A 27,730-nucleotide genomic window follows, 5' to 3' on the forward strand; every position below is an offset into this window, starting at 1 on the left:
TTTGGCCGCTGTTTGTCTGTCTTTCTTTCTTTCTGTGTCTCTCCTTGACCACTTTCTGTCTCTCTCTCTCCTTGGCCGCTATCTGCCTGTCTTTCTGTCTCTCCCTCTCTCCTTGGTCGCTGTCTTTCTGTGTGTCTCCCTCTGTCACTCTCTGTGTATGCCTGTCTTTCTGTCTCTTCCTCTCTCCTTGGCCGCTGTCTGTCTTTCTGTGTGTCTGTCTGTCTTTCTGTCTCTCTCTCTCTCTCCTTTGTCGCTGTCTGTCTGTCTCTCTCCTTGGCTGCTGACTGTGTGTCTGTCTGTCTTTCTGTCTCTTTCTCTCTTTCTCGTTAGCAGCTGTGTGTTTGTCTGTCTTTGTGTCTCTTTCTTTTTCTCTCTCTCTTTCTCTCTCTCTCTCTCCTTGGCCGCTCTCTGTGTATGTTTCTGTCTCTTTCTCCTTGGCTGCTGTTTATGTGCCTTTCTGTCTCTTTCTCTCTCTCATTGGCCGCTGTGTGTCTGTCTTTCTGTCTCTTTCTCTCTCTCTCTCTCCTTGGCCGCTGTCTGTGTATGTTTCTGCCTCTTTCTCACTCTTTCTCCTTGGCCACTGTTTATGTACCTTTCTGTCTCTTTCTCTCTCTCATTGGCCGCTGTGTGTTTCTCTATCTCCTTGGCCACTGTCTGTGTGTCTGTCAGTCTTTCTATCTCCTTCTCTCCTTGGCTGCTGTCTGTGTATGTTTCTGTCTTTTTCTCTCTCTTTCTCCTTGGCACGTGTTTATGTGCCTTTCTGTCTCTTTCTCTCTCTCATTGGCCACAGTGTATCTGTCTTTCTGTCTCTTTCTCTCTCTCTCTCTTTGGCCGCTGTCTGTGTATGTTTCTGTCTCTTTCTCTCTTGTTGGCCGCTGTCTGTCTCTCTATCTCCTTGACCGCTGTCTGTGTGTCTGTCTGTCTCTTTCTCTCTCTCTCTTTCCTTGGCCGCTGCCTGTGTGTCTGTCTGTCTGTCTCTCTCTCTTTGGCCGCTGTCTGTCTTTCTATCTCTTTCTCTCTCTCTCTCTTTGGCCACTGTCTGTCTTTCTATCTCTTTCTCTCTCTCTCTCTCTCCTTGGCCGCTGTCTTGTCTGTCTCTTTCCTTCCCTCTCTCCCGTTCCCTGCCTGCACCCCGCTCTCCTTCCTTTGACCGTCCCCCCAGCCCATCCCACCCCCTCTGCGGCAGCGCCACCAGCCTCTAACAAATCCTCATCCTCGACCCGGAAATTCACCCAGAGGGGAGAGTGGAGGCAGAGGAGAAGGCTGTGCGACCACGGAGCGGCAGTAGTTGTGGCCTTCCCTCCCCTAGCTCCGTAACTCGGTCGCTGCCGCCGCCTCCTTCTCTCCCCGATGTCGGCTCCCAATGTGCGCATGCGCCGCACTCTGCAACATTTCACTGCCGACCACAGAGCGACGGATGCACGGAGCCACAAAAATTGAAGTGCGCATGTGCGCTAAGGGTATTATTATCTTAGATGACTCTGAGTGTATTGGCCTTACACAATATCATTTCCTGAGCTAATGAGCACACTATGAATGCTAATTTATACATTGTGTATTCATTTACATCTACTCCGGATTCCTTACATGTGGTGATTTTTCTCTTCCTGCAAACGACTTGCAGAGTGAGGATATTTACAGCATTGAGCATCTCCCCTATAGAGGCAGAGGCACAGTCCACCCCTCAGTTTTTCTCTGCAAGTGAACTGTGCAGAGGTGTTCTGATATCTCTGCTTACCTTTTTCGCTTTCTTGCATTTAAAGTTTTTTTTCTGAGGCTTCATTGCCCTAAGACCGCATTCTTGTGAATTATTAGGATTTAAAACTGCTCTGTTCTCTGGGCTTGAGCGCAAACTTGATTATTTATTTAATTTTGAGATTTAAAAACTGTTGACCTGTGTTTCTCTAGACCTGAGTGTATTAGTATTTATTTAATTATTGGGAATTAACTTTAAGAACTGTTTGTCTGTAGCAGAGATGCCCAATAGGTCGATCGCGATCGACCGGTAGCTCGCCAAGGCAAAGTGAGTTGATCATCCAGGACTCCCTTTGCCTTGGCGATCTATCGGGCTGATCAATCTTCCTCTCTCCGACGTCAATTCTGCCTTTGGAGAGGAAGTTCGGGCCAGCCAACCGCTGCCTGGCTGGGCGGAACTTCCTCTCCGACGGCAGAATTGACGTCGGGGAGAGGAAGATTGATCGGCCCGAAGCAGAGAGAGCATGGGGTGTCGGCGGCATCGGCTTTGGGGCCTGTTATCCATTGGTGGCGTTTGGGGCCTGTTCCCCGATGGTAGTGGCAGTGGCTTGGGGAAGGGCAGGGAGAAAGAAAAAAAGGGGGCAGGCAGGGAGACAAAAGGAAAGAAGAGAAACAGGAAAAAAAGAAAGGGGGCATGAAGGAAGAAAGGGCAGAGAGAGAGGAAGAAAAAGTTGGGGGAGGGAATGAGGTTTGGAGGAGAGGAAGCATAAAGGCTGAAAGAAAGATTGGATGCACAGTCAGAAGAAGAAAGTGCAACCAGAGACTCATGAAATCACCAGACAAGGTAGGAAAAATGATTTTATTTTAAATTTAGTGATCAAAATGTGTCTGAATTTATATCTGCTGTCTATATTTTACAATATGGTCCCCTTTTACTAAACCACAATAGTGGTTATTAGCGCAGGGAGCCTATGAGAGTCCAGAGCAGCGCTGGGCATTCAGCGCAGCTCCCTGCGCTAAAAACTGCTATTGTGGTTTAGTAAAAAGGGAGGGGGTGGGTTTTGTCTATTTTTGTATGGTTGTTACTGAGGTGACAGTTCATAGAGTCATCTGCTTTAACCTCTTTGAAAAAACCCCAGAATAGGAATGATAATTAACAATTCTATGCGTACAGTGTGCGTTGTGTTTTTTAAAAATTTTATTGTTGGTAGATTATTTTCACTTGGTCATTTTAAAAGTAGCTCGCGAGTCAAAAAAGTGAGGGCACCCCTGGTCTATAGTGTCGTGTAACTCTTCTGTCTTCTAACCTAGCCCCCCTCCCCCCACCCCAACTAAAAAAAAACAAACAAACCAAGCCTTACTTCCTTTTCTTTTTCTGCTTAGCTCTGACATTAGAGGAGATATAAACTTCTGACTAACTGTTGTCTTTCATATTTCAAGCAAGGCTTATTTTATTTTACATATTCAGTCAGACCAGAAAGCAGCTTTAAGGTTTAATCTGTAGTTGAAGATTATAGCATAGAAGCTGTTAGCTAGATTTATTGGGAATATTTAGAATTTTTTTTTTTTTTTTAAAAGGGAAATAAGGTAGATTCCAGCAGAAATTGTATGAGTGTCTCAGTTGATAGGTCCTCCTATAGAACTGCTGATAGGGATCTTGGTGACTCACTGGAACTTTAGTCCCTCCCTGCCACCCTCCCCACCCATCCCAGGGTTTGCAGCCCAATAATCAAGAAGTCTCAATCAATCTCAATTCCAACCAATCAAGATGAATTTCATTCAGTACAATCATTGTGGTGCTTTAGTTCCCAGACATACCATCTGGAGGCTCAAGGCTTGCCCCATCTGTCTTCAACTTGCTAGTATCAAAGAGAAGCTCTATAAACTTAAGCATGAATTGGAGACACTCCCCCCAAAGAATAAAACAACCCAGGAATAAATGGATCACAGTAGGTTCAAGTAGAAACATCCACCTTCACAATTGGTGTCCCTATCACTTTGCTCTATTAGCATTGTGATGCTCAAGATAAAAGAACTGAGGAGGAATTAGAACCAGTGAAGATAATTTGTAAAGGACTTTTACGTGTGCAGGAATCAAGTTATGGAATGGCCTTGTCGGCCAGATTAGACAATGTGGAGAGAGGAATTCCTTTAGGAAAATGTTGAAGACCCAACTATTCGTTGAAGCATTTTTCTGAGCACCTGATTTTTTTAGACTGAAGATGTCTATTTTATCTTCTTATTTTTGTATGGATTCTTAACTTTTTATGCATGTAATTCCTTGTAAACCGTTTTGGATAAAAACAGTATAGAAATTTTAAAAATAAATAAATAAATAAAACACCCCCAAAGCACATATAAAAAAGCTCAAACCAGGAAAGTATTGCTTCTAGGGAGTCCATCATCAGATGGATTAACCTTGGAACACAGGACAAGGAACTCAAAATAGTTTATCAGTATCAGGATACTCAGCTGTCAGGAATGCCAGACAAATACTGAATGTAATTAGGGAAGAAGCAAAGAATTTGAACCCTGATGATATTATCCACCTTGTAACAAATGACCTAGCCAACAATAACCGACTTGCAGCCCAGAAAGCTTTTTAAGAGCTTGGAGAGGGGATAAAACCTTTTGTAAAGACTGTAGCTTTTTCAGAATTACTGCCTTCTTATGGGAAGGGAGAGAAAAGAGTACAAAATACTGAGAACTTCAATAGGTGGCTCAAAGCCTGGTGTCATCAAGAAGGCTTTAGGTACATAGGAGGATGGTGTAATACATGGAAAAACAAGAGACTGTATTGTAATGATGGGCTGCACCTTACCATGGCAGGAAAAAGAATCCTAGCTGAAAAATTCAGGCAATATGTTTCTTTTTTTTTAAATTCTTTATTTTATCATGTATGGAGGTTACTTCTGGTGGCCACTCCCAACAAAAAACAAGATTTGATGATGATAAACATAGCAATGAAAACAACAATATTTGCAATTCACTTCCTAGCAATGCAACAGGAAATTAGCTGAAATTAAAAACTATACAAAAAATGAGATTGTTGAGGAATAATAGTAGCTGGAAAACAATGACCACAAGTGCCCATAGTCTAAGCAACAAAAATCATGATCTGATGCCCTGATGTTAGAGGCAGACTTTTGGATATTGTTGCTATCAAAGAGACATGGTGATTCCCATAGATGGGACACCAATATACCAGGCTATAATCTTTTTAGGAAGGACAGAGATGATTGAAAAGGTGGAGGAGTAGCTTTCTATGTAAAGACAGATATCTAAGTAACTGAAATGCAGAGGGCCTGGGGATAGGAAGAAGCAATATGGATTGTTTTGAAAAGAGAATATGGAACTTCTATCCACCTGGATGTTGTCTACAGACCTCTGACTCAATCACAGCAAATTGACAAAGATCTGGTTACGGATATGCAAAAGTTGGGAAAGAAAAGGGAGGTGCTGTTGCTGGGTGATTTCAACCTGCCGGATGTGGACTGGAACGTTCTGTCTGTGGAATTGGAAAGAAGTAGGGAGATCATGGATGCCTTTCAAGGAGCTCTGCTCAGACAAATGGTGACGAAACCCATGAGGGAAAAAAACGATACTGGATCTGGTACTCACAAACGGAGAAAGTGTCTCTAATGTCCAAGTGGGGGCTCACCTGAGAAGTAGCGATCATCATACGGTTTGGTTTGATAAAGCAGCCAAAGTAGAGTATGGCCACACAAAACTCAAAGTCCTGGATTTCAAACACAGGGACTTTAGTAGCATGGGAGAGTACCTGAAGAAAGCTGATTGGATGGGAAGATAAAAAGAAGTGGAAAAATAGAGGTCCAAGTTGAAAGGTGCATAAAATATGTGAATAAAATAAATAAAAATAAGAGAAAAAGGAAACCGATATGGTTCTCCTAACTAGTGGTGGAAAAAATAAAGGCAAAAGAGTTGGTGTTCATGAAAAAAAACCTCAAGAAGAGTGTCAGCCTAGCATTGCTAGCAATCAGCATTTTTGTTTGCCCTAACCAATGTCAGCAAAGGCCTATGGGACATTATATCAATCTGACTGGAATGTTGATGCAGTTAGACCCTAAGGGCCTGATTCTCTAAAAGTGCGTCCCGATTTTAGGTAGCTGTAGGCGTCCTACAGCTGTCTAATAAGCCAATCGGGATGCACGTTTTTTAAAAAAAAATGCTCCCCAGGCAGGCCGCCTATATTGAAGGCGAGGCCCGCAAGACACCTAGGCCCTGATTCTGAATAGGACGCCTGGGAGAGGCGGCCTATTCAGAATCGGCCTAAACTAAACCCCGATTCTGTAACCGGCGTCCATGTTACAGACGCGGGTTAGAGAAACGGGTTAGATTAGACACGGCCCGGTACACTTATCGCAAGGGATCTCTCTGCCGCTATAAGTATAGCGGGCCGCGGCCCCCTGACCAGGAGGGTGCCCAAACCCTCTGCCCGAAGACGCACCCCCCCCCCTACACTACCGATCCCCCCCCCCGACAATATCGATAGCTGGCAGGAGGGTGCCCAATCCCTCCTGCCCGAAGACGCACCCCCCCCGGCGCTAACCCCCACTCCACCAAACCTGTTCTTAGAAGGGTCTTGCACGTCTTGAGCCGGCAGGCACGCCTCGTCGAAATGAAGCGGGCCCGGCCCATCCCGCCGAAGCCTAAGGCCTGATTGGCCCAGGCTCTAGAAGCCTGGACCAATCAGGCCTTAGGCATAGCGGGTCCGCCCATCCCCACTTAATCTAAGGCCTGATTGGCCAATCAGACCTTAGACTTAGTGGGGATGGGCGGACCCGTTATGCCTAGGGCCTGATTGGTCCAGGCTTCTAGAGCCTGGGCCAATCAGGCCTTAGGCTTCGGCGGGATGGGCCGGGAAGGGGCGGGCCCGCTTCATTTCGACGAGGCATGCCTGCCGGCTCAAGACGTGCAAGACCCATCTAAGAACAGGTTTGGTGGAGTGGGGGTTAGCGCCAGGGGGGGGGTGCGTCTTCGGGCAGGAGGGATTGGGCACCCTCCTGCCAGCTATCGATATTGTCGGGGGGGGGGAGATCGGTAGTGTCGGGGGGCGGTCGATAGTGTCGGGGGGGGGGCGTCTTTGGGCAGGAGGGATTGGGCACCCTCCTGCCAGCTATCGGTAATGTCGGGGGGGGGGGGGGGATCGGTAATGTCGGTGGGGGGGCGGTCAGTAGTGTCGGGGGGGGGGGGGGGGTGTCTTCGGGCAGAGGGTTTGGGCACCCTCCTGGTCAGGGGGCCGCGGCCTGCTATACTTATAGCAGCAGAGAGATCCCTTGCCGCGATAAGTATAGCGGCCGCGTCTACTTACAATGTAGGCCAGCATTTTGCTGGCCTACATTTTAAGCTTCTCCTCTACTAGGGAGACGCATAGGGCCGCCTAGGTTCAGCCTAAGGCCCGCCTAAGGCCCTTAGATGAGCTTAGGCATCTTGCGGGTCTCCCTAGGCTCCCGGAGGCGCCTTCAGGCTTGCCTGGGGAGCATTTTTTTTAAAAAAAAAGTGCATCCCGATTGGCTGATTAGACAGCCGTAGGACGCCTAAAATCGGGATGCACTTTGGAGAATCAGGGCCTAAATGCTGCACCGAATTCACATACACTAAGCATCCAGCCAGACTAGATTGTTTATCAAGAAGAAAGGCTGCTTGCATGGGACAAAGAAGCCAGAGACTAATCCCATCTACCATGCCTGCAAGTGTTACACCTTCCTTATCAATTAAACTAAACATTGTTTCAAACAGTTTACAAATTATAACCAGAAAGATACTGGGAAATACAATAGTTTCTATATTCAGAATAAGATTCCAAACTATAAAAGCCTCCTCTCTGCAACACCCCTCTCTCTCGCTCGCTCTCTCTGGAACCCAAAGCTTGGAATATGACCCTCCCCACCCCCCTTTCTCTCTCTACCTCTCTCTCTCTGTCCTCACAACACCTATTCAGGAAGCTGTTTTTCTTTCTCATTCACAAGAGCACAGAAGCAGTCTCTGTATTTGTAAAACTTATTTTCTACCATTGTAATGCTTGATGTATCTTTATGAAGCTGGCTTTTCTGTATTTCTATAATATATTCTTTATGCAATCACTTCTAGCTGTGTTTGACATTTGATTCTACTTCCTAATGAATCTTCTGTGAAGGTATTGAACTCGGGACCTGTCTTCTTGATAAACAATCTAGTCTGGCTGGATGCTTAGTGTATGTGAATTTGATTCTGGAGCATTTAGGGTCTAACTGCATCAACATTCTAGAGTCAGATTGATATAATGTCCCATAGGCCTTTGCTGACATTGGTTAGGGCAACCAAAAATGCTGATTGCTAGCAATGCTAGGCTGACAAAGAGGAGTACAGAAAGGCATATCAGATGAAACTGAAAAAAGTCAAGAGAGGGGGCGGAGCTTACCTAAGATGGCAGTTTGAAGCAGACGCAAAGACACTTTCGGCAGGAGAATAGCTTTCCTTAATTTACCCGATGGTAAAACGAAAATCTAAACTCCGGGTTTTCCCGGAGGAATCATCATTGCCAGCCGGGCCGATGGACGCCTTTGTGGAGCGAAATCCCCGAACTCAGTTGCCGGAGGAACCCTTGGCAGGAGGACGCACGTTGACTGAGGCATGCGGTCACTCCATTCAGGCCACCACTCTATCTCCGGAGGAGCGGAGCCCACCAGCACGTCCCGTGGCGACGGAAGTGTAGTTGGAGGTTGGGCCAGCCTGGGACGCTCCCCTGATGTTTCGGCTGATAGTTTGGACTTGACTAATTTCCTGGAGAGATCGGAAATGGTTGTCCAGATCCCAGCAACATTACTTGGTTCTTTTGCTATTGATTCAGACAGGGATTGGTTGTTAAAACTCTTTTTCAGATACAGAGAAGTTTCCTTTATGACATATAAAGTGAGAATGTACCCAGATGTATCTAGGCTTACCCAGAAAAGGAGAAAACAGTTTTTGCTTTTAAGACCGCAGGCTTTACAGTTAGGAGCAACTTTCATTCTGTGCACTACCCTTTCAAATGTGTATTAGTATATCAACAGAATAGATATGTCTTTTATGTGCCGCAGCAGTTATCTAAATTCATTGTTGCTAAAGGTCAGTTAACATCCTCACCATGAGGATTGAATCCAATAGTTCTGCTCAATGATTCTGGTTCTGGGACTATCAAGCCGAGTCTTTATTTTCTTTATTCTTTTTAGTTATCTTCATGATGTTTCTCAGTCAATTCTTTAGCTCTGTTCTCTGTAATTGTGGATTAACCATACTTTGATAAGATGTTTATTATCCTAAAAGTAGGGATCATGTGTTTTTGACCCTTTTACGATGAAAATGATTTCTCTTCACTGTATTTTTTCTTTTTGACTGATATTATTGTCAAATGTTTGAAAATTATAAATAAAGAATATATATAAAAAAAGAAAAGTCAAGAGAGAGATACCTCTGGCAAAAGCACAAGCAGAAGAGCAAATGGCTATAAATATAAAAAAGGGAGACAAAAATATTTTCGGGTATATTAGTGAAAGGCAAAAGACAAAAAAAATGGAATTACGAGACTGAAAGAAGGTATGAACTGCTATGTGGAGAGTAAAGAGGACAAAGCAAATGTTCTAAACAGTTACTTCTGTTATCCCAGGACAAGCAGGTAAAACTTTAGAAAGTTCGCAATAGCCCGCACAACGCATGCGCAAGTCCCTTCTCGCCCGACACAGGGCGCGTGTCTCCTCAGTTTTTTCGTTTCCGCGGAGCTAAGAAGACACGCTTTAACAGTCGTTAAATTTTTTCTTGCCTTCCCGCTCTTGCGGCTTGCCGACTTTGTCAGTTTTTCTTTGGTGTTGCTTTCTTGTTTAAAAAAATAATAGAAAGCACTCTTTCAAATTTAGCTTATCTTCAAATTTGACTCGGTGGGGCCTACTTGTTCACTTCAGCCTCCGACTTCAATTTTGATGGGTTGCTGTTTCCCCTCCATGTCAGGCTGCTGACTGAGTTTTTTCGTGATGCTGTGTTCCAGCTTCTTTCGTTCTTTTGAAGCTCCTGCACCGTCTTCAATTTTGTTCCTGTAAAAAAACAAACAAACAAAAAACAGCAGCAGCAAAGACTGATTGATGTCGCTATCGACTCCAGCGCCGATCTCGGTGACACCACATATATTGACACCAGCAGTACTGCCTGCCTCCGGTGTTGCATTATGCTGTTTTGAGTAAGTGGGCTAGTACGCCTTCCCTTCCAAAATTGGGACTTAGGTCATACTAGCATTGAATCAAGTCATGCTGACCTCAAAATAGTCCCGTAAGCGCCTGATCCCGATCTTGAGGAGTGGCTCAATATAGGCCTCTTCCTCATGGGACCGGAACTAGACACTGTGGGTACCAGTGATAACGCCAATGGTACCGGTGTTCGTACATGTCCCGTACATGCCTAGTCCCGATATTGTGCAGTGCCTCGACATTGGCCTCATCCTCCGAAAAAGCAAACGGTACCGGTGTTTTTCCTTCAGTTCCAACAACTTGGACTGAACTCTAAGTTCGTCATGCTAACTTCGATGCAGTCCTGTAAGTGTCCGGTCCCGATCTGTGGCTCGACATCGACCTCATTCTTATGGGACCGATACTCGACACCTCTGATACCGATGAACAGCCCAACGGTACCGGTGTTTCTCCTTAACTTCAAACAACCGGGACTCAACTTCAACATACTGGCTTCGATAAGTTTCGTAAGCACCCAGTCCCAACCTCATCTTTATGGGACCGGAGCGTGACACCGATAGTACCGAAGAATCACCTAGAGGTACCGATGCTCTCCCTTAAGTGAATCATTGATAACTTGCTACAGGACGAACTGGGTTTGGTTTTTTACATGTTACGACTAACACTGTATCCATGTTGACCCCAACTCTCTCGGTGTCTGTCTAGTCTGAATCCGTCACATCACCGACCACAATCTCGAGTCTTTGACACTGATTCTCTACTACTGACCTCATTTTATCCAAAATCTTGACTTGGTTGGAGAGACTGAGCAGGAACCATTCCTTCCTGCCTAATGGTGCTATTTCTTTGGCTTTAGCATCAGCTGCTCACAGCATCTTCTTCCGCTGCCTGACTCTGCTTCTTCAGTCTTAAACAAATTTTTTAGGGAAATATAAAATTTTTTATTTCTTCCCTTTTTGAGAGAGACTTTCTATATAGATCTAGAGTCTGGTTTTCCCCCCTTTTTTCAGGGGCTCCTATGAAGCTTGTTTTCTACAGAGTGATACCGATTTCTGCGTTTGGTTCGCCCAACTTCTTTATGAATCTCTAATGACAATATACCTTGAAGAAGTCTTCAGGCACTAGTGTCTATACACCTGCTCCTTCTCATTCTAGGTGGTTAAGGCAGCATTCAACTCAGTGCTTCAAGCTGTTTTCCATCAGTCTTTTTAGCTTTTTTGACATGTTCCTTTGGAGCATATCCTCAAAACTAAGACTTTCTTTTCGGTGTTGCTATGGAAGGAGAGCTGGCATTCCTACTGTACATCGAATTAATTTTGTCCACAGTGTCGTCTTCTGCTGCTTGACTCTACCTTCTCAGTAATTCCATATTACTAATAAAAGAAGAATCAATGAACATTGGCTTTTTCTTGCTAGCGGCAACTAACAAGGGTGGAGAGGCTATCAGTTAGTCTTCCTGTCACTACAGTTATTCCCTTGTTTCGTTGCAATACAGGATCAACCAAGTGTATTTGTTCTTCACTGCTCTTCCACTGTTCAACTAATGTTAGAGGGTGTTCTCACTAGCTGGATGTAGCCTCCATTTGAACCAATGTCTTTTGCTTATTTTAAATATCTCACTTCGATAGTGCCCACCGACTATTATGAAAACTCCTTCAAGGCGGAACTTTTTAACTGGGTTTTCATCATGCATGCGTACCGGTAAATTCCCGGAGAAACTTGGTCATTATCCTCGTGACTCCTATTATCAAAAACCCAAAGGAGTCAGTTTCCTTGACGGCCAACTACAGACCCATTGCCAACATACCATTCTTTCTTAAACTAATGGAAGGTCTGGTTAACATCGACCTCATGGAATATTTAGAGAAGTTTAACATTCTACATGATTCTCAATCTGAACAAATCACAGCACTGAAACAGTTTTGGCCTCCATGACTGACCATCTTTTCCATTTGTTTTCCCGGGAAAAAAGCGCACTGGTACTGCAGTTTGACCTGAGCAGTGCCTTCGACCTCGTTGATCATGACCTTCTGTTTAGGTGCCTTGATTCCATCGGCATTTCTGGACAGGTACTAAATTGGTTCATGGGTTTCCTAAAAAATGTACATACCAGGGCTACAGCGAAGGAACCTACTCTCAAGCTTGGTCCAACCCCTGCGGAGTGATTTTTAATATCTACATGGCTTCACTGGGAAATATGTTATCCGATTTAAACCTGAAATCATACATATATGCGGATGATATAACAATTATTAATCCCATAACCTCATTGACCCAAGAGACAGAACAATTCATCTCATCCGTCCTTACCAAGGTAGAACATTGGACTAAGCACTCCAAACTAAAACTGAATCCCGAAAAAACCAAGATTTTCCTGGCAAGTCCCAATAACAAGATCGTGAACACCTCCTTGAGACTAAATGGATCAGACTACCCAATTAATCCCACAACCAAAATCCTTGGCTTCACCCTGGACCGAAGCCTGACGTTTGAAGAGCACACTAATGCCCAAGTCAAAAAATGCTTTCTCACTCTTTGGAAACTTCTTACCAATAAACAATACTTCGATTTCTTTTCCTTTCGACTGCTGGTGCAATCCCTGATCTTAAGTACCTTAGACTATTACAGTATTATATACTTGGGATCTCTCAAGAAAACCATCAAACGACTGAGAGTCATCCAAAATACTGCAGTCCATCTCATTTATGGCCTCAAGAAATCAGACCATGTAAGCCTATATTCCAAAAAACTACACTGCCTGTAGAAGCAAGGGTCATTTTTAAGTTTGCTTGCCTTTGCTTCAAAACCATGACAGGTTCATCCCCATCCTATCTGTCTTACCAATTCAAATTCCCAGGCACAACTAATACACACAGTACCTACTTGTTCGCTTTTCCATCCCTAAAGGGCTGCACCTACAAGAGATACCTCGATAGAACACTATCATTCCAAGCAGGCAAATGGAACAAATGTTTAACCAGCGTCATCTCAAATGCACTTTCGTACCAAACGTTTAGGAAGTCAATAAAAACTTATCTCTTTGACAAATTTCTCTTACCCTACTTCAACCTGATGTACTTCCAAAACACTTCCAGATAAACCTGACTAAACCTAACATGCCAATGTAATTTCGAAAGTTCTCTGTAATGTCACTGTCTGTATACAGTTTCTTCCCTTGCAAACCGCTTAGAACTGTTTGTGGTGTGGCGGTATATAAAAATAAAGTTATTATTATTATTTTTAATTTCCATCACTTCTTTGTCAGGTGAGTGAGCTTCAGATGTTGGTGTGGGACCTACCCTTTATGGTATTTCACCATGTTAAGGTAGTCCTACGCATCCATGCTAAATTCTTACCAAAAGTGGTCACAGATTTTCACTTCAGTCAATAGATTGTGCTTACAGTTTTCTTTCCAAAACCTCATTCTCATCCTGGTGCAACAGCTCTTCATACCTTGGTCTACAAATGAACCTTGGCTTATTATTTGCAAAGGACTCGGTCTCGCAGAACATCTCCTCAACTGTTCATCTCCTTTGATCCTAACAGATTGTGCCACTCTGTATCAAAAGAACTATTTCCACATGGCTGGCGGCCTGCATTTCATTTTACTATGCTCAGACTGAGCTGCAGCTCAGGGGTCATGTAACAGCATATAAGGTCCGAGCTATGGCAGCTTCAGTTGCATTATTGCATTCCACTCCCATTGATGAAATCTGCAAAGCAGCTACTTGGTCCTCAGTTCACTTCTCATTACTATCTGGAATCCTATTCCAGATGGGATGGGCACTTCGGCCAAACAGTGTTACAAAATGTATTCTCTTAATGGCCAACTCTCCCTCCATTCCACTTCAGTAAGCTAGGGAGTCCCATATATGAGAATATGCTGCCTGCTTGTCCTAGGATGAAGCACAGTTATTTACCGTAACAGGTATTATCCGAGGACAGCAGGCAGATATTCTCACATCCCACCCTCCTCCCCTGGTTGGCTTCTTAGCTTACTTCAGAGTTGAGGTACCAAGAGCCTCTTCGGGCGGGAAGGCACTTTCGCATGCGAGCACTTTAAAAAAATTAAAGTGACAGTTCCTTTATAGTCTGTCAGTACCGGGCTCCATAGATGACATCACCTATAAGTGAGAATGTCTGTTGTCCCTGGATAACACTTTTTACAGTAAGTAACTGTGCTATCTCGCAAATTGCTTTGGTTCACAGAACATCATCATGTTTTAAATCATGATTGCAAGAGGTTGGAGTGTAGATGGAGGAAAAGTAGGCTAGAGCAGGATAAAATCAGTTGGAGACTTAAAATTTCATATTATAAATCTGAATTTAAAGCACAAAAAAATGTTATGATGAGAAAATCAGTAGATATAGGGATAATTATCAATTATTATTCAAACTTTGGAGATCATTAACCTCACCTTCTAAAAATGAAGAGCATTCCCAAGTGCCAGAAGCTGAAGTTATAGCAAACTTTTTTCAGGAGAAAAGTATTGCTATTCACTGCTTCTACTTTGGGTCAGATTATACTTTCCCCACTTATAAAATCAGCTACATTGGACTCTTTATTGTCAGCAAGTTAAAGTCCAATTTCTAATATCCCAATATTCACTAAACTAATGTAGACTATAGTCTAGAGAATGACACGGTGGCGGTTACCCGCGGCTAGCCGCATTTAGCCGCGGGTAAACCGCCAAAACGGGGAAGAAAAAATAGTGGCCTCTGCGGGACGGGGACAAGGTCATTCACCGCCCCGTGGAGCGGTGAATGGACTTGTCCCCGCAGTGAGGCAATCAAGATCGCGCGGTCCCCGCCATCTCCCTCCCTCCATCTCACCTTTGAATTGGAAGAGCACCGCCGGTTGAATTTTTGCCGGTCCGCGCGAAGAAAAATAAAAAAGCCTCTCCTTTTCTCCTGCTCCTACCGCCATGCTGCAGCTACTAAAGCCGACTGGAAGTCTATCCGACGTCAATTCTGACGTCGGAGAGGATGTTCTGGGCCAGCCAATCGCTGCCTGGCTGGCCCAGAACGTCCTCTCCGACTTCAGAATTGAGTCGGAAAGAAGACTTCCGGCTTTAGCAGCTGCCGCATGGCGATAAGAGAAGGGGAAAAGGATGGAAGCTTTTTTTTTTTTGAGCGGCAGGGAGGCAGCAGGCTGGCTTTGGCTAGGGAGGGAGAAAGGTAAACAGGCAGGCAGGCTTCGGGGGTGGGGATGGGACAAAGTGTGGAAGGCAGGGGGAGGGACATAGGAAGGAGGCACTAGGGGCACTAAAGACATGGGAAGGAGGCACTGGGGGCACTAAAGACAGAAAGGGGCACTAAGGACATGGGAAGGAGGCACTGGGGCACTAAAGACATGGGGAGGAGGCACTGAGGGCACTAAAGACAGGAAGGGGCACTAAGGACATGGGAAGGAGGCACTGGGGCACTAAAGACATGGGGAGGAGGCATTGGGGGCACTAAAGACAGGAAGGGGCACTAAGGACATGGGAAGGAGGCACTGGGGGCACTAAAGACATGGGAAGGAGGCACTGGGGGGCACTAAGGACATAGGAAGAAAAGAGGGAGGGAATAGAAAGGGACAATTCTTGGGCTTGAGTGCAGAAAGAAAGAAAGGATACACAGACAGAAGGAAACGCAACCAGAGACTCATGAAATTAATCACCAGACAGCAAAGGTAGGAAAAATGATTTTATTTTCAATTTAGTGATCAAAATGTGTCAGTTTTGAGAATTTATATCTGCTATCTATATTTTGCACTATATTTGTCTATTTTTCTATAGTTACTGAGGTGACTGAGCTTGCGGAGATGGGGCGGAAACAGGGTTTTAAAATTTTAGTCCTAGTAGTTTGCCGGTCCACAAAATAATTCTTTTATTTCTGCCAGTCCACGGGTGTAAAAAGGTTGAAAACCACTGATGTAGAGTATGCCGGCTCACGTTCCAGATTCTCCTGCATTTTTAGTGTGCACAATTGACCTGATTCGAGCTATAGGTGAACATGGGGGACACGTCATTGAAAGGGAGGACAAGTTAATTGATTTATTTTATGTTAGGTTTTTACTACAGGGCAGAGGCACTGAAACAGATTCTCAGTGCAGTAGTAGTAGTGGCAGAACTCTCTTCTGTCTTCATGGTGTTTCGTAGTACTGAGGCTTATATGGATGCTGCGGGGACAGTGACGGGGCGGTGAATGGGATGGCAGTGGCGGTGACGGGCGGTGAAAGGGATGGCGGTGACGGTGACGGGGCGGTGAAGGGAACGGCGGTGACGGGGCGGTGCAGAGGATGGTGGGCCGGGGACGGTGCAGTGACGGGGACAGATTTTTTTTCCCCGTGTCATTCTCTACTATAGTCACATGCAACTTAGAGTTTCTAAATAAATTTTTAATATTGTATCCTTTTCAACATGGTTTTCAGACCTGTTATATTACAGGGACTTTTTTACTTTCATTTATTTCTAAGATTCAAAATTTATTAAGAAAAAAACGATATGCATTTTGCTACAATTCGATCTATCTGTGCAGCGTTTGACATTGTGGATCATAATATATTAATTTATCTTCTTTCTCAATTAGGAATTGATGGAAATGTATTGGTTGCATGAATTTTTGGTTACTAGATCCTATGTAGTAAATTTAAATGGAAAAATATCTTAGCCCAGGACAAGCAGGCAGCATTTTCTCGACATATGGGTGATGTCATCCACAGAGCCCCGACGCGGACAGCTTTTCAAGCAAACTTGATTGAAGATTCAAGTTTGCTGTGCTGCACCACGCATGTGTGTGCCTTCCTGGTCCACGAGAGGGCGCATCCCCAACTCGTGGTCTCCAGTTCAATAGTTTCTGCGGAGCCAGAAAGACACTGTTCTTGGTAGCTCCGTCCCAACGTGCTTTCTAGCACCGGGCCGTGTTATTTTTCGAACGGAGTCGCTGTGCGTTTTTTTGTTCTTGCTTGTTTGATTGTTTTCGCGTAGTTTCGCGGTTTTTTCGACATCTGGGGGCTCCCGGGTCGTCGTGGCCGTGTGGCCTCGATTGGCTGTGGCCTTTTAATTTTGCTTATGTCCTGGCCTTTGTCCGGATTTAAGAAATGCACCCGGTATGATTGGCTGCTGTCGATCACCGATCCTCATCGGTGGTGCATTTTGTACCTGGGGGCCGACCATCCTACCGACTCCTGCCCAGGTGAGCTACTTTTCAGGCTTGTGCTCTGCGCCGCCGGCGGGCCCGTATGGCAGACCTTTTTGCCGTGGAGCAGCCCTCGGTCTCAGCCTTGACGTTGGCCTTGGCCTTGGCTTCGGTCCCAGCCTTGACCTTGGCCTCGATGACCTCGGCCCCGCCTCGGATGTCCTCAACCTCAAAGACCTCAACCTCGAAGTCCTCGGCTCCGGGTAAGTCCCTTCTTCCTTCAGGTTCGACGCCAGCGAAGAAGTCTTCCTCGGGGGCTCTGGCCGTGCAAGGGGGGGTACCCTGCCCTTGCACGGACAAATAAGTCCTCCAAGGCTTTGGGGCGTGCATCCACCACGCGGGAATACTCAATGTCGAGGTCGCCCTCAGTGGAGTGCACTACGGCGCCCGATATGCCTTCGATGCTGTTGGTGCTTGTTTTCCAGGACATGCTCCGTGCCATGATATCCTCGGAGCTCTCCTCAGTGTTGGCCCACCTGCAGCCGGCCTCGACCTCACGTGCGCCGGACCAGCCTGAGCCTCGCGTCAAGGTGCGCCGTTCCCGGCGTCTCTCATCTTCTGATTCCTCGCCCCGGGCCTCGAGACGTTCCTCGCCCTTGGGGCGCCGGGAGGCGAAGCGCCGATCGAAGCCTGCTTTGACCCCGTCCCGGCAGCTGGCCAAGCATGCCTGGGATTCCCCCCCGAGACGGGGTCATTCCCCAGCGGTGCGTGCTGCGGGGCCCCTCCGGGTTTCAGAGTTGTCTCTCTCTAGTCCTCGGTTGCTTTTGACTCCTCTGTCCGGGGCTCCGGGCCGAGAAGATTGGACTTTTCGGGAGGGTTCCGGGGAACCGTCCCCGAGCCGTCGGAGGTCCTCGGTGCCTTGCACTCCGGGGTCTTCCCCGAGGGGTGCCTCGAGATGACATCGGTCCTCGACCCTGGCTCGCTCCTTGAGCGCGGTGTCCTGGGGTTCGGAGCGCGCTCGCCCGTCCTTTTTCACAAGGTTCGTGCAGGACATGGGGCGGGCCCTCCATTTGGACCTCAAAACGGGCTCCAAGTATACCAAAGAATTTTTGGAGGAGCTTGATATGCCATCACCGCCTCGTGAGTCTCTTCGACTCCCCTTGAATCCAGTGCTCCGGCAGGCCTTTATCCGCAATTTGGAGACCCCTTACGCGGTCACTGCGGTTCCGTCCAAAATAGGATCTAAATATCGGACGGTTCCCTGCCCAGGGTTTGAGCGAGCGCAGTTATCTCACCAGTCTTTGCTGGTTGAGTCCTCGCTCAAGAAGTCTCACCTGTCACGCGTTTCGGCGGCAGTCCCGCCGGGGCGGGAGGGGCGGACTTTGGACAAATTTGGGCGGCGACTTTACCAAAATTCGATGATGGCAAGTCGTGTACTGAACTATTCGTTCACGTTCACTTCCTACCTCAAGTTCCTGGTCCGGTCTTTGCCTGCCTTCCAGGACGACTTGCCCGCCTCCCGCCGGGTTGTGTTTGGGCAGTTGGTGGATTCTCTGTCCCAGCTTTGTCTCCATCTTTTTCATACGGCGTATGACACATTTGAGCTCTCATCTCGTGTGTCCGCCTTTGCGATAGCCATGCACCGGCTGGCGTGGCTTCGGCTGGTTGACATGGTTCCTAACCTCCAGGATCGCCTGGCCAACCTTCCCTGTGTGGGGAACGAGCTATTCGACGACTCCATCGAGGCGGCTACGAAACGTCTTTGGGAGCATGAGCGGTCCTTTGCCTTCCTCGTGCGACCCAAGGCCAAGCCGGCTCCTTCGAGGGTCTATCGTGCTCCTCCACGGAGGTACCCCCAAAAGTTGACCCCGGATTTTTTGCACCCGCCTCCTCGTCGTCACCAGGCGCACCCCCGGGCATTGCCGAAGTCTCAGCCGCTGGCCGCGGCTAAGCCTGTTCTGTCTTTTTGACGGTCTGGGCGTCTGGGGGCGGCCCCCCTTGCGCTATGTTCGGCCCTCCTGCCCATCGGGGGCCGTCTCGGAACCTTTTACCACATTTGGTAACGCATAACATTGGATGCGTGGGTCCTGAGCGTGATTGCCTTGGGTCCTGCCAATCAAATCTGATCAGCTTCTTTGACTGGGTAACAAGAAAGCTGGATATAGGGGAGTTCCTGGACGTCGTATACTTGGACTTCAGCAAAGCGTTTGATAGTGTCCCACACCGCAGGTTATTGAGCAAAATGGGTTCGATGGGACTGGCTTAGAGGTAGACTTCAGAGGGTAGTGGTAAACGGTACCCTCTCTGATACGATGGAGGTGATCAGCGGAGTGCCGCAGGGCTCGGTCTTGGGCCCGATCCTATTTAACATCTTCGTAAGAGACTTGGCTGAGGGGCTTCGAGGTAAAATTACATTATTCGCCGATGATGCCAAACTATGCAACATAGTAGGCAACCGCACAACAGATGAAAGCACAGTGCCCGACAAAAGCCCAATGCCCGACAGTATGACGCAGGACCTACTCCTGCTGGAGCATTGGTCAAAGACTTGGCAACTAAGTTTCAATGCCAAAAAATGCAAGGTCATGCACCTTGGCGGCAAAAATCCATGCAGGACTTAAACCCTAAATGGTGAGATCCTAGCAAGGACTGTAGCAGAACGTTACTTGGGGGTGATTATTAGCGAAGAAATGAAGACTGCCAATCAAGTGGAGAAAGCTTCATCCAGGGCTAGACACATCATGGGCTGTATCCGGAGAAGTTTTGTCAGCCGTAAGCCCGAGGTCATAATGCCGTTGTACCGATCGATGGTGAGACCCCATCTGGAATACTGTGTACAATTCTGGAGGCCGCATTATCAAAAAGATGTGCGGAGAGTTGAGTCGGTTCAGCGAATGGCCACCAGGATGGTCTCAGGACTCGAGGATCTTCCGTATGAGAAACGAATGGGTAAGTTGCAGCTGTACTATCTCGAGGAACGCAGAGAGAGGGGAGACATGATCGAGACGATCAAATATGTCATGGGCCGTATCGAGGTAGAAGAGGATCTCTTTTTCCTTAAAGGACCCACGGCAACAAGAGGGCATCCGTTGAAAATCAGGGGTGGGAAATTTCATGGCAACACCAGAAAATATTTCTTCACCGAAAGGGTGGTTGACCGCTGGAATAATCTTCCACAACAGGTAATTGAGGCCAGCAGCGTGCCAGATTTTAAGAAAATATGTGATTGGCATGTGGGATCTCTTCATGGAGGTAGTTAGGGGGTGGGCCATTAGTGTGGGCAGACTAGATGGGCCGTGGCCCTTTTCTGCTGTCATTTTCTATGTTTCTATGAATTTCCGGGAGTTGCCTCCCGACAGTTCACCAAGCGCGTGTCCTTCCAATTGGGCGCAGTTGCCTCTGCTTGTCTTGGAGGCTCGGGCCCTTCTTCGCCTGCAGATGGTGGAGGAAGTTCCCCCTGGGCAACGGGGGCGGGGGTTTTACTCCCGGTACTTCCTGGTCCCCAAGAAGACCGGGGACCTGCATCCGATCTTGGACCTCAGGCGCCTCAACAAGTTTCTCATTCGGGAGAAGTTCCGGATATTCTCCCTTCCGGTTCTTTACCCCTTGCTGGACGAGGGAGACTGGCTATGCTCCCTCGATCTGAAGGAGGCCTATACCCACGTTCCGGTTCATCCAGCTTGTCGCTGGTTCCTTCGGTTTCAGGTGGGGGACCTGCACCTCCAGTACAGGGTCCTCCCGTTTGGGCTGGCTTCGTCCCCGCGAGTCTTCACGAAGTGTCTCGTGGTGGTGGCGGCGGCCCTGCGGTCCTGGGGCCTTCATTATTCCCCTACCTCGAAGACTGTCTGATCAAGGCCTCGTCGAGGGAGGGGTTATCTTAGCGACCCGACAGACTATTACGTTTCTGCAGGGTCTGGGGTTCAAGGTGAACTTCCCAAAGTCCCAGTTGTGCCCCTTGCAGTCACTACAATTCATCGGGGCAGTGTTGGACACAGTTTGCCTTCGTTCGTTACTGCCTACTCCTCGGCAGGCTGCTCTTGTCCATATGAGTGAACAAGTTTCTCGGTTGCCCTCGGTCTCGGCGAAGCGGATGATGATTCTCTTGGGCCACATGGCCTCCACTGTCCATGTCACGCCTTTTGCCCGGTTGCACCTTCGGATTCCTCAGTGGACCCTGGCCTCTCAGTGGTGCCAGGACCGGGACCCCGCTTCCTGTCGCATCGAGGTGACTCCTTCTTTGAGGCGCTCGCTCCGTTGGTGGACCAACTCTTCCAATCTTTCCAGGGGTTTGCTCTTTCTCGCCCCTCCGCATCACAAGGTCCTGACCATGGACTTGTCGGAGTATGCTTGGGGGCTCATCTCGATGGTCTACGGACCCAGGGTCTGTGGTCGGTGGAGGACCGTCGCTGTCACATCAACCTGTTGAAGCTTCGGGCCATTTACTTGGCTGCTGTGACCTTTTGCCATCTGCTTCGGGACCGAGTGGTCCTGGTGCGCACGGACAATCAGGTGGCGATGTATTATATCAACAAACAAGGGGGCACGGGGTCCCTGTCTCTTTGCAGGGAGGCCCTTCGCCTTTGGGAGTGGGCGATTTGTCACAATATTTTTCTTCGTGCAGTTTACATCCAGGGAGAGCGAAACTGGCGGACAAGCTGAGTCAACTGCTGCAACCGCACGAGTGGTCTCTGCATTCCCGGTCTTGCGTCAGGTGTTCGAACGGTGGGGGACCCCTCAGATAGACCTGTTCGCTTCCCCCCTCAATCACAAACTGCCTCTCTCTTGTTCCAGGATGTACTCCCCGGATCGTCTCGAGGCAGATGCCTTCTTCCTCGCTTGGGAGGGGAAGTTCCTTTATGCGTTTCCACCTTTTCCGCTGATCTTGCGAACGCTGGTGCATCTCAAATCGACACATGCCACTCTGATCCTGATTGCTCCTCGGTGGCCTCGTCAGCCGTGGTTTTCCCTGCTTCTTCAACTCAGTGTCAGGGAGCCTCTTCTTCTGCCTGTTTTTCCCTCTCTGCTGCATCAGAGTCGGGGTTCGCTGTTGCATCCCAATCTGCAGTCGCTGCATCTGACAGCTTGGTTCCTTTCCACCTGACTTCTTCTGTGCAGTTCTCCCAGTCGGTCAGGGAGGTTTTGGAAGCCTCTCGCAAGGTTTGGACGAGGCTCAGTTATTCCCAGAAGTGGACTAGATTCACTTCCTGGTGTTCTTCCAATCATCTGGAACCCTTGTCTGCTTCTGTGTCCTCGGTTCTGGAGTATTTGCTGCATTTGTCCCAGTCTGGTCTTAAGGCAAATTCTATTCAGGTGCATCTTAGTGCGATTGCGGCCTTCCATCAGCAGCTTGATGGGAAGTCCCTCTCTGTTCACCCTTTGGTTTCTCGTTTCATGCGGGGGCTTTTGAATGTTCATCCACCTCTCAAGCCTCCTCCTGTGGTTTGGGATCTCAATGTGGTCCTTGCTCAACTTATGAAACCTCCGTTTGAGCCTATGGATAAGTCTCACCTGAAGTTCCTTACTTGGAAGGTTATCTTCCTGATTGCGCTCACCTCTGCTCCTAGGGTGAGTGAGCTCCAGGCTTTGGTGGCAGATCCGCCTTTTACTGTCTTTCATCATGACAAGGTGGTCCTCCGCACTCATCCCAAGTTTTTGCCTAAGGTGGTGTCTGATTTCCATCTCAATCAGTCCATTGTCCTTCCGGTCTTTTTTCCCAAGCCCCATTCTCATCCTGGGGAAGTGGCGCTTCACACTCTTGACTATAAGAGGGCGTTGGCTTTTTATCTTCAACACACTCAGTCTCATCGGAAGGTTCCTCAGTTGTTTTTGTCCTTTGATCCCAATCGTTTGGGCCATCCTGTTTCCAAGCGCACCTTGTTGAATTGGTTGGCGGCTTGTATATCTTTCTGCTACGCTCAGGCTGGTCTTGCGCTGCATGGTCGGGTCACGGGACATAAGGTCCGAGCTATGGCGGCTTCTGTCGCTTTCCTCAGGTCCATGCCTATCGAGGAGATCTGCAAGGCTGCCACTTGGTCTTCAGTTCATATCTTTGCCTCGCACTACTGTCTGGATTCTTTGTCCAGGAGCGATGGACGGTTTGGCCAGTCGGTTTTGCGTAATCTGTTTTCCTAAATTGCCACCTTCCCTCCGTCCCTTTTTTGGTTAGCTTGGAGGTCACCCATGTGTCGAGAATATTCTGCCTGCTTGTCCTGGGATAAAGCACAGTTACTTACCGTAACAGGTGTTATCCCAGGACAAGCAGGCAGGTATTCTCACTAGTGGGTGATGTCATCCGACAGAGCACCGATACGGACGTCTCGCAAGCATGTCTTGCTTGAAGAAACTCAGAAGTTTCGAGATGCCCGCACCGCGCATGCGCCAGTGCCTTCCCGCCCGATGGTCCGGGCGTGTCTCCTCAGTTCTTTTTCTTCCGCAGAGCTGAGAAGTCTATTTTCAATTCTGCGCCCATTGAATCTTTTTTTTGCCTTCTGTTTTGCCGCGGGTTGAGTTCTTTTGGCTCTCCTGTGCATTTTTTTATTTCTTTGATTTCTTTTTAAAAAAAAAAAAATTTTTTTTCTTCCGACACCGGGTCGGCCGCGTGGCTGAGGCCCCGCGCCTTCGACTTTGCGGCGGAGCTTTTTCGGCCTATGTCCCGGCCGATCACCGGTTTTAAAAAGTGTAGCAAGTGCCAGCGCGCGATTTCGCTCACGGACCCTCATCGACGCTGCTTACAGTGTCTGGGACCGGATCACTTCCCGAAATCGTGCCGGCCTTGCTCCACGTTGACAGCGAGAGCGTTTAAGCGCCGCTGTCTGCTGTGGGATTCCATGTTCAAGATGGAAGCTTCGTTGGATCCGTCAGCTTCGACATCATCGGCGAAGCCCTCTGCCTCCCCGGCTGCTTCGGGCCTTCTGAAACCGGCATCGTTCACGCCGGTTTCGGCCTCGACTTCGGCGCCGGTGCCTTCCTTCGTCTCCTCGGAGCAGGTATCGGCCCCTACAGTTGCTCCGGTGGTGCTTAAAGTGCCGAAGGCTGGCAAGCAGAAGCACGCGGCACCGAAAGAGCGCGGAGACCGTGCGGAAGGGCCCCCTTTTGGTGCGGATCCCTCCATATCGGCTTCGTTGCAGTCCATACTGGAGGCTCAGTTTGTGGAACTCATGACCACCATAGGACCCCGGCTGATTGCCTCGATCCAGGGTGACCTCCCGGTTCCGGTTCCGAGGGGCGGCCCGCCCCCTCCGCCGCGCCGCACGACCTCGTTGCTCGGCGAGGAGGAGCGGTGTCCGGGTCCTCGAGGCGGTCCTCGGTTAGTGCTATGCCTCCTTTGGAACCGATTCCCTCGAGGAAGGCCTCCCTTAGTGATATGCCTCCCTTAGAGCCTATCCCCTAGTGGAAAGCTTCCCTTAGTGACTTGCCTCCATTGGAACCTGTTACCCCGCCCCATGACACTGTGTGGCGTCCACCTTCGAGGCCTCCCAGTCCTGGGCATAGCAGAAAGCAGGACGAGTTCTTCCGAACCCCCTATCAAGCATGGGTGGCGTCGGGGGAGGCACCAGCTCTTCTGCCTCTTCGATCGACGGCTTCGAGTCCGATCTGCTCCTTGGAGGCTTCTGACCAGGTTTCTCACAAACGGGCTCGATCCCCTTCCAGGCATCGTGAGGGGCGTCGATCCAGACACTCTTCGAGGCATTTCTCTCGACACTCGACCGTCTCGCCCCAGAAGAAATTGCCTCGGTTGGGGTATGCTGCTTCAGCTGGGTCTCCTCCTCCGGACCCCGAGTTCGAGGAACCCAAGGTTTTCTACTCACCCTGTTGCTCACAGGCCTCTATGGAGCCCGAACACTCGTCTTCTTCTAGCCCTTCTTGTAAACCGGCGACGGCGGACCAACTGTCTTTTTCCTCATTTCTCAGACAGATGGCGGATGACATGGACATTACTCTCGATGCTGGATCTCGATACTCCAAGGAGTACCTCGACACCATGCACTTGCCTCGTCCTCCAGCCGAGTCCTTGCGCCTCCCTCTGCACAAGCTCCTCGACCAGACCTTCATGAGGTGCTTTGAGTCTCCTTACTCTATCCCTGCGGTCCCTGGAAAATTGGATGCTCGGTACCGCACGGTGCATCATAAGGGCTTCGAGGGTCCTCAGCTTTCTCACCAGTCCCTCCTGGTCGAATCCTCGCTCAAGCGGTCTCATCCTGGCCAGGTCTATGCTTCAGTGCCTCCGGGACGCGAGGGCAGAACCATGGATAAGTTTGGTTGACGCATCTATCAGAATTCGATGATGACGTCCCGAGTCCTGAATTACAATTTCCACTTTGCCGCCTACTTGGAATTTTTTCTGCCTGTGCTTCGGAAATTCACACCATACATCGAGTCCCAAGCTCGGTTTGAGTTTGAGGAAGTGGTCGCTTCGCTGTCCCAGCTTCGTCTTCAATTGATGCAAACTGCCTATGATGCTTTCGAGCTCTCGGCCCGAGCAGCAGCCTGCTCTATGGCGATGCGCCGGTTGGCCTGGTTGCGGACCATTGACATGGACCTGAATCTTCAGGACCACCTGGCAAACGTTCCGTGTGCTGGGGCGGATCTTTTTGACGAATCCATCGAGACAGTCACAAAGAAATTGTCTGATCATGAAAAGTCCTTCCAGTCCATTCTTAGGCCGAAGCCTAAGCCTCAACAGTCTCGACCCTCTCGTCCACCGTTGATTTATCAGCGGCGTTATCAACCGAGGATAAACTCCGCCTGCGAGGCAACCGGTGAAGCGACAGCCTCCTCAGAAGGGTCAGCCAAAGTCTCAGCCGCCTGCTGTCCCTAAGGCCACTCAGCCTTTTTGACTGTTTCGTCGAGGGCATAACCAACCTCGTTCTGCCTCCCCCTGTTTTTCCCATCGGAGGGCGCCTCCATCATTTTTATCCACGCTGGGAGGCCATAACCTCCGACCTCTGGGTTCTTACTATCGTCAGGGAAGGATACTCTCTTCATTTCCATCGGGTCCCTCCAGACCACCCTCCAAGAGAGTATCCTTCCAACTTGACACAGACCGCCCTTCTTCTTCAGGAAGCTCAGGCTTTGCTCCGGCTTCGTGCTGTAGAGCCGGTCCCGTCGGACCAACTGAACCAGGGGTTTTACTCCCGGTACTTCCTTGTTCTGAAGAAGACGGGCGACCTGCGACCCATTTTGGACCTCAGGGTCCTCAACAAATTCCTAGTCAAAGAGAGGTTTCGCATGCTGACCCTTGCTTCTCTCTACCCCCTCCTCAAGCAGAATGACTGGTTATGCTCTCTGGATCTCAAGGAGGCCTACACTCACATTCCCATTCATCCGGCCTCACGCAAATGCCTCAGATTTCGGGTGGGACATCTGCATCTGAAGTATCGAGTGCTTCCTTTCGGCCTGTCCTCGTCTCCCAGAGTATTTACGAAGTGTCTGGTAGTGGTGGCCGCTGAACTCCGGAACCAGGGTCTTCAGGTATTTCCCTACCTCAACGACTGGCTGATCAAGGCTCCCTTGGCCACAGGGGTCATCTCGGCGACCCTGTCCACGATTCTGTTCCTGCAGAGCTTGGGATTCGAGATCAACTTTCCCAAATCTCATCTACAACCTACACAGTCGCTCCCCTTCATCGGGGCGATCCTGGATACCATACGTCTCAGAGCATTCCTTCCCCCTCAGCGCATGGATGCTTTTCTTCATCTCTGCCAGTCTGTATCTTCTCGCCAGTCCGTCACGGCGAGACGCATGATGGTCCTCCTGGGCCACATGGCCTCTACAGTTCATGTGACGCCGTTGGCCAGACTCCATCTCAGAATTCCTCAGTGGACCCTGGCTTCTCAGTGGACTCAGGTGTCGGATCCATTGACTCGACACGTCATCGTCACTGCTGCTCTTCGGCAGTCTCTACTTTGGTGGATGACCTCTTCGAATCTATCCAGAGGTTTGCAGTTTCACACTCCTCCCCACCAGAAGGTTCTCACAACCGATTCCTCGACCTATGCCTGGGGGGCGCATCTGGATGGGCTTCGCACTCAGGGATTCTGGACCAGTGCGGACCGACTCCATCAAATCAATCTTCTGGAGCTCAGAGCCATATTCAATGCTCTTCACGCCTTTCAACATCTGCTTCACGAAATGGTGGTCCTCATTCGCACCGACAATCAGGTCGCCATGTATTATGTAAACAAGCAGGGGGGCACGGGCTCGGCTCCCTCTGCCAGGAAGCTCTCAGAGTCTGGGATTGGGCAGTTCGCCACAACACCTTCCTCAAAGTTGTCTATATTCAGGGAAAGGACAATGTCCTGGCGGACAACTTGAGTCGTCTCCTCCAGCCTCACGAATGGACTTTCCATTCCAACTCCCTTCATCAGATCTTTGCGAAATGGGGGATGCCTCAGATAGACCTATTTGCGGCTCCCCACAACTTCAAACTGCCTCAGTTTTGCTCCAGGATCTACTCTCCTCATCGCCTCGAGGCAGATGCCTTTCTACTGGATTGGGGGAATCGCTTCCTGTATGCGTTTCCTCCATTTCCTCTCATTCAAAAGACTCTGGTCAAGTTGAGATCCGACCATGTCACCATGATTCTGATTGCTCCTCGGTGGCCCAGACAACCTTGGTTCTCCCTTCTACTTCAACTCAGCAGCAGGGAGCCGGTGCTTCTTCCAGTGTTTCCTTCACTACTTACTCAACATCAAGGT

At 48.8% G+C, this 27,730-nt stretch overlaps 1 protein-coding gene across 2 annotated transcripts in view; it reads left to right on the forward strand.

Moving 5' to 3' along the window:
- CRTC1 (CREB regulated transcription coactivator 1) overlaps window positions 1–27,730 on the forward strand; it is a 387,940-nt gene that overhangs the window by 130,448 nt on the left and 229,762 nt on the right. The window lies entirely within an intron of this gene.

This window comes from Geotrypetes seraphini, chromosome 8 (genome assembly GCF_902459505.1).
Source record: "Geotrypetes seraphini chromosome 8, aGeoSer1.1, whole genome shotgun sequence".
NCBI classification, from domain to species: domain Eukaryota; kingdom Metazoa; phylum Chordata; class Amphibia; order Gymnophiona; family Dermophiidae; genus Geotrypetes; species Geotrypetes seraphini.